Source organism: Egretta garzetta, unplaced genomic scaffold (genome assembly GCF_000687185.1).
Source record: "Egretta garzetta isolate BGI_Z169 unplaced genomic scaffold, ASM68718v1 scaffold390, whole genome shotgun sequence".
Lineage (NCBI taxonomy): Eukaryota > Metazoa > Chordata > Aves > Pelecaniformes > Ardeidae > Egretta > Egretta garzetta.
Window position 1 is genome coordinate 85,969 of NW_009258382.1, and position 7,146 is coordinate 93,114.

Below are 7,146 nucleotides of genomic sequence, written 5' to 3' on the forward strand. Positions count from 1 at the left end.
CGGAACAAATCCCTGAGCGCCCACCTACTCGGACAGGGGTGAGTTTATGTGTGTGCTTCCCAGGGAAAAAACAACCAACCTACGAACCGTGCGCGACAGAGCCGCTGCAGGCTGCGTACGACCAGCTTGGGCTTGGCTGCAAACTGAAATGTGGGAACACCCAAGTGACATTTCAATCAAATCATTTGTAGTATCTCTCTGGATGTTATATCCGTGGTCAGCCTTGCCCATCTTCCCTCCTACAATACCACTTCTGGAGTTCAAAGTTTCCAGCCTGCCTGGAATTCTTGGTAACCTTAACCCCAATCTGTATATTTACACTGCTGAGCTAAAGGCTTCCCCGTGACTTACACCTTCCCAGAACTACACTGTATACAAATGCTAATATATATCAGCACGTGTACATTACCCAGTATGTGAGGTTCCAGATGACAGGACATATATTTTACCTATTTTAAAGCTCAGGCTTGATCTGCACCTCCACTGGGAAATGGCACAACCGAGCACCTCCAGCCCCTCCGGAGGCAGGCACGGGAGCCCGTCAGGCTGCAACCCAACAAAGAAATGCACAACTATTTATGATCAGAAGGAAAACCAAAATGAACACAAACATTTTTTACAGGGACTCTGGATACTGTTTGTCCCTGACACACAAGACCGACATCTCCTTAAAACTGCCCGCAGGTAAAACGCACGTAAAACCTACGGCGGGAGGCTTCAGCGCCGTCCCTCTAAATGATCTCAGATGTAATTCATGCAAGTATCACGTTTGTTTCACCACAAAATAAAAGCATGTTGAAAGAAATGTAGCTTCCAGTAACATTTAAATTACAACACAAAAACTAGACATTAAACCTAACACTAATTCATTAAAAAAAAAAAAAAATTGCACGCAGCAAACCAGACCGAGTTTTAGAAGGCGGCTGTGAGGGCCTATTTTCTCCCTGTCACTGTCCACCCCCCAGTCTGATACAAGCGGAGCAGGAACAGCTCCCCGGTGAAATGCCTGGCGTTGAACAGTTTCTGTTTCGGTTTACAGTCACACAGTTTCTGACACCTACTTGTGGTTTTGTGTTGTTTTTAACTGATGGTACAAACGGTGCAAGGAAAGCGCGGGTTCAAGAGATTCACAAAGGCCTCCTGCAGACGATCCACAACCCAGGATTCAGCCTAAATTTTAATTGAAAATAAGAAGTAACACAAGAAGGAAGAGGAGCAGTCTTCAAACAGTGTTTTAAATGTAATTTTTTGTTCGTACAGTTACTTCCTGATTTTGATGGCGTCTACTTCTGTATGGTGGCCGTCTTCCCCGGACAGAAAAGGAAGCCCAGAATAAAACCACTTGAGCAAACACCCCGCCTTCTTGCTTTTACACGACACCCGCCAAGCAAGTCCTCTTCTCCCCGTCATACAGCTGCAGGTTATTTAACAGATAGACCAGAACAGAGTGAAATTATTGCCGTGCTACAAGTCTATGAACACTGATAAGAAAGTCCAGGGCTGTGGCACCTTCAGCCGCTCAAGCCTTGGGTCAGTAGCTAAGGGATGCCCCCAGGTGACTTTGGCTCTAAAAATACCCCCGGTCTTTAAAGACACTTCAGCGCAGGTTTTTGCACAGCCCTTCCGACGGATGGAGGAGCTCGATCCATCCCCACAGGGGCTCATGCACGCCGGCTCCCAGGCCTCGGGGCCACCAGCCCCACCAGTGGGCCAGCTGGAGCCCGGGTGGAGGACACACCACTTGCCTCCTTCCCCAGGGGTGCAGGCAAGCGTGCCACTTCAGAGCCATCACGAGCCCTAGAAGGGACCAGAAGCAAGATCTACTAATAGTTTAGAATCAAGATCTACTCCTAATTTTGTCATCCCCTGCTCATTTAACAGCCAAAAACTCAGGTGCTTTTCGTTACTCCCAACCAAGTTTGACTGCTGAGGACTATTTCCGCAGAGGACTATTTAATTAGTTCAGAATGCCAACGGCACATAGGCCTTATGCTTAAATTAAACAATAGCTTAAGCAATGCTCTGGGGAGGTGCTTTTCCCAGCCTGTTATTTTTAGGTATCGCGGGGAGCGCAGTGCGCTGTGCTACCACACTGGCAACAGAAAGAGGAAGAGCAAGACTGTTTTTTCTCAACTGATTTTAACTCAAGAGCCATCTAACGATTAGCATCAAAATTCTGAAATAACGAAAGACGATGGGTCCACAGCTAGAGAAACAAGCAACAGAAAGCATGATTCACTGCCCTAAAAACCAAAGCTCTTTAGCTGTTCTCACCCTAGTTTGTTGAGTTTGGTCATTGGTTGGTTTTTAACAGAAAGTTGTCACTGCCAAAGCTGGAAGAAACGGCCGCCAGCACGGCCAGGAGCGCGTTTGCCTCCGGCTGCGGAGGGCAGGCAGAAAAGTCCCTCCCCGTGGCTGAGGTTATCTGAGCTGAAGGAACCAGGGAACAGACCCAACGCTCATCTGCTCTGGAAGCCCAGCTAAAAAGCTGCCGGCACACACGCCAGCCGTACCCTGCTGGAGCAGAATCCCGGGGGCCGGGAAGATGCCAGAGAGCCCCTCAAGACAGGCGTGGGTAGGAAGAAGCACTGATACAGATGGCAAAACGCTCACCCTGGCTGGGAAGACCTCCAGCTTGGAGCCTGCTGATTTTAGAGGATATAAAAGACAGTGAAATGAATCACCCAAGAAAGATCATTCCCTGCTCTACAAAAGCGGATGGCAAATAGGGGAAAAAAAAAAAAAAGTTTATAACTTATTACGTCAACTACCATTTTTTTTAATTGGTTCGTTTTATGAGTGTTATATTTCAAGAAAATAAAACAGAAATGAGATCCAGCTTCAGGGGGGAAAAAAAAAATGCCGTTACTTACTAGGCAAGGTGAAAAGCTTATATTGCAGCATGACCAGCTGCTGGAACAGCTAAAACATGTCCTGTTCTCGTCCTTCCCCACAACCCAAACCCAACGGCTTTGCATAACAGATGAGAATCTGAGAAGGGTGTAGACAAAGTGCCGTGTCCCACCAGCTTCTCAGCAGGCACCAGGGAACCCATGGCCCAACCTAAGCCAGGACCTGCAGTCGTAGGATGCTGTCCTGTTGCATCCCACAAGTTTGGGGCCTATAGGAAAGGGGGGGACAATCTTTTTAGCAGGAACAGCTGTGTCAGGACAAGGGGTGATGGTTTTAAACTGAAGCAGGGGAGGTTTAGACTGGATCTAAGAAAGAAATTCTTTCCAGTGAGGGTGGTGAAACCCTGGCAGGGGTTGCCCAGAGAGGGGGTGGAGGCCCCATCCCTGGGAACATTCCAGGCCAGGTTGGACGGGGCTGTGAGCAACCTGATGTGGTTCAAGGTGTCCCTGCTCCTGCAGGGGGGTTGGGCTGGGTGACCTCTGGAGGTCCCTTCCAACCCAAAACGTTCTAGGATTCTAAGTTCCAAGCCAACTTTACTCACTGCCCAGCAGGTAGATGCGATTTGCCAGGAGATCCAGTGTCAGGCATACGAGCCACTGAACTATAACCGGCAACAAGCTTGCTCCACAGCATTTAGCTTTAATAGCCACGATAATCCTGTTCTGGAGTACTGCTGTGACCTAACTCACTCCCTTTACACTTGGCAGCCGTACGTGCTGCTGCAGACCCCCATCCACCCAGCAGCCCCACACGTGGGGGCTCGTAGCAAACCTGCCCTCGGAAAGCAGCGCTTCCACGAGCGCACCCACCCCGCAGCGCTGGGCAGCGCCCGAGGAACTCGGCGTGAAATCCTAACGCAGCCGGGCGGCGGAGAGCGGGTTCCACGTGGAGATTACAGATATCGGGATACCAGCGAGCCCCTCTTGTTCTAAAGCGAACACATAATCTGGTGTTGTAGCAAACAGGATGTGGTAAAAAGAAAATTAGCTGAAGGTGGTTACGCACTCCGCTTCGAGACAGGCTGTACTTCCCCATGCCGCTTCTGCTGTGGAGGAAGCAGCTTCTGCAGGAACAGCCGGCCGGCGGGCCAGCAAGCGCTGCCAGAGCATTTTTCTGGGTGGCTCTGTTATCTTCGTGTCCTCTGACTCATTAGGCGATTCTTAGAGAGTTCAGGATCATTCTGGAGCATCGCTCCGGCAAACAGTCACGCCGCCATCAAGAGATGAGAGCAGCCGGCTCGCCCGCACGAAGAAAAAAGATGTAAATAGAGGACAGACACTTGTTTATGCAAATCTTCCCAAGTCTCCAGGCCACTTTCATCCCCGAAAGGGCTCCTGCCACGCTGCACGCCGACACGAGCTTCCTGCTCTTATTTTGATCCCAAAGGGCAGAGCAAAGGTTTTGGTTTCCAAGCCCAAGCCCCCCATGCGATCCCCTGCAGTTGCACGCCTGGAGGAGGTGGCAGGGAGGGCATCTCGGCCAATCTTTTACAGCAGGACCTGGAAAGCACTGATCCTAAAAGGATTTAAGGGCTCTTAAGGATAAACACATGCAGCTGGTAAGACAAGCACCATAATTAGACATAACCACATGAAAACATCCAACAGGAACGACGCCATATAGGACATCAGAAAGACTTTTATCAGACAACTGATAAAGCCCTGGTTTTTACATTTAGAGGAAGGATACCAAAAAACAGGGAAAAAAAAGAAAAGCAATGACCTGGAGCTGTAAGAAAGAATCGTGGTTGGAAAAAAAAGCTTAACAGTCCTCATCGACATCGCTTGCCAAAGGGAAAAATAGGTAGCTTGATGAAATTTTATAATTACTGGATAGGGAGAAGGCACTGTATACCAGGCAGCTCTGTCACTGAGCAAATGAAGGCAGAGGAAGAGCCAGCAGCAAGGGGATGAGGCAGCGGAATTACAGCGTTAAACCCCTCCGAGCAGGAGCTGCCTCCCGCGGGGCGTCCGCCCCGACCCGCAGGCGCAGCCTCAGCTCCGGCCTCTCCCCGTCCCCGCCATGCAACGCAATAGCAACAAGAGTAAAAAGGTGATTAGACTTTTAATTACCTCACCGTATTTATTTCCACAGCCTTTCGCATAATGCTTGCCTAAAATTGAAGGTACTTTACCACAAGCAATTACGCTAATGTCTGGAAACAGAACTCATTTAATGGCAAAGAACAAGCTAGAAAACGCAATAAAATTTAAATGAACAACCACAGTAGGGAAATACAATGTTCTCCAGTGCAATGCAAAGTCTTCTGTTAAAAAAAAAAAAAAAAAAAAAAAAAAAAAAAGTCATGTTTATCTTTCATCTTTTTTTCTTCTATTCTAAATCCTTCCTCAGAAGAAACCAGCTTCAGAAGTAACCGAAACTCCAGCAGTGGTCACGGAAGACCCCGCTTCCAGGTAACAGAGGGCAAGTCCTGCTATGACTGTACCAAGGAGGGAGGAGGAAGAAACCTCTCTGCACATCTGCAAGCCGTGCACCTCGAGATCTGGGAGAGCAACAAGGATGTTAATGAAACTCTGGGCTGTAAAGTTCCAGGTTCGATGGGGAAAAAAGGTAAAATCCTCCCAAGGTTACAGTTACCCAACTATAACTGCTCTAACTTACCAAAATATTCTTTGCTGTCCTTTGGAACCAACTATTAAGGAAAAGTATTCAGCTACATAAATAGAAGTATCCATTGCATACAAGCTGTTCTGTTTGACTTTTTCAAGGAGGGAAAAAAAGAAAGGAAAAACAAAAACAACAACAAAAAAGACTTCTTCATTTCATTACCACCAAACAGAACCAAGCAGTTAAAGGTCAGCCTGTGCTTGGTTGCTTAAAATTCCACTTACTTTGCAACGGCCATGCTACAGCAAAATATTAATGATTCAGCACAGCCATCTAAACTGAAAGGCAGACTGAGGGATGTCAGCACAAGCAAGCAAGGTACCTATGCATTTACAGTGTCCAATGTTTGGCCAGAATGAAGAGTTACAGTTTCTATGCACAAAGATACAGACTACACCTCAATCACCACAATGCAACGGGAAGCTCCACGAGATGCCTGTGAACGCGTACTTTAGCCTGATGTTTCCACAACCCTCTTCGTTTAAAGCTATGAAACCCATTCGTGACCATCTGTGATACAAGAATACTTATTTTCATCTGCCGATACTTCAAGCTCTCCCTCCAGAACACTCCGACACCTCCTGAGCTGCGCGTTTCCAGGTGGTCAGGAAGGCTGGAGATTCCTGCTCCCAACGGGAAGGAGACCAGCTGGAGCTCAACCAGCCCAGGGATGCCCCTGCTGCACCACCCTCCCTGGCAAACAAGGCGCAGCGGCACTTTGTCCTTGGGCTTTTGCTTCCACTGTTAATTACAGTCTCAGCGTATTTCGGATAGGAATGGATCCATTGGTCTCCTTGGGCATGCCCGGCCGGTTTTACGGTTTTGTCCCCGTTTTGCAAGGCAAGAGCAGCTGTACTACCCTGGCAGACGTATGCCAACCCCCTCCTCAGATCTACTGGGCAATGATTTCGCAAGCCCCTCAAGAAATCCATTCCCCCGCTTTTCTACCCATCCTGCTACTAAAATGGTTCCATTCATACCCAGGCTTTCTTTCAATTCGCACGTTAAGCCTCTGCAAAATGGACTGACCTCATCACTTCCGCAACAACTTCTCTGGTTTTGAAGACTGTTCAACCTCACTTCTCTCTTTCACAGCCTTTACCTAACACCCTGTTTCAATATTTCCTTGTAGGTCGTATTTAGCAGCCCGCTAAGTGAGCTCGGCTCATTCCCACTGCTCCTTCCTGGACTCTTCCCAGCAGGCCCGTGTATATTTTGTAGCCCAGCGCCAGGATGGACTCACTATTCTGCCAAAAGGGGATTACTTCACACGCCTCCCTGGCTACAATCCTGATCTCGTATTTAGTCGCGTGATCTAGCTGAGACAACACAACCTACGGCTGACTGTAACAGCCAAGTCAATTAAAAACGTCTCCCCGATCAGCGCTTCTCCCCCCCGTATTGGTGCAATTACCCCAGCAGAGGTGTAGAGGACACTGCTTGTTCCGACCCAGGAGCACTGCGTTTCTTCCCCTCCCCTAGTTTACGGAGATCTGCTGTAGTTCTGTCCTTGTCCTCGGTGCGGTCACAACCTTTCTCAGCTCGCAAGCAGGGCACGGAGGTTCTCCACCCCTGCATTCACACCGTCGACTAAAACGCCGCGCG

General features: G+C 48.6%; 1 protein-coding gene across 4 annotated transcripts in view; it reads right to left on the reverse strand.

Annotated features, from left to right (window-relative positions):
• The window catches only part of GRK3 (G protein-coupled receptor kinase 3), a 55,730-nt gene that overhangs the window by 47,742 nt on the left and 842 nt on the right, over positions 1-7,146 (reverse strand). The window contains exon 1 of one of the 4 annotated variants that reach the window (XM_035896706.1): positions 6,956-7,005. The exons of the other annotated variants lie outside the window; for them this stretch is intronic. The gene's annotated coding sequence lies outside the window, so the exon portion shown is untranslated. Of the gene's footprint in view, positions 1-6,955; positions 7,006-7,146 lie in introns of those variants that run through there. 4 annotated transcript variants of the gene reach the window in all.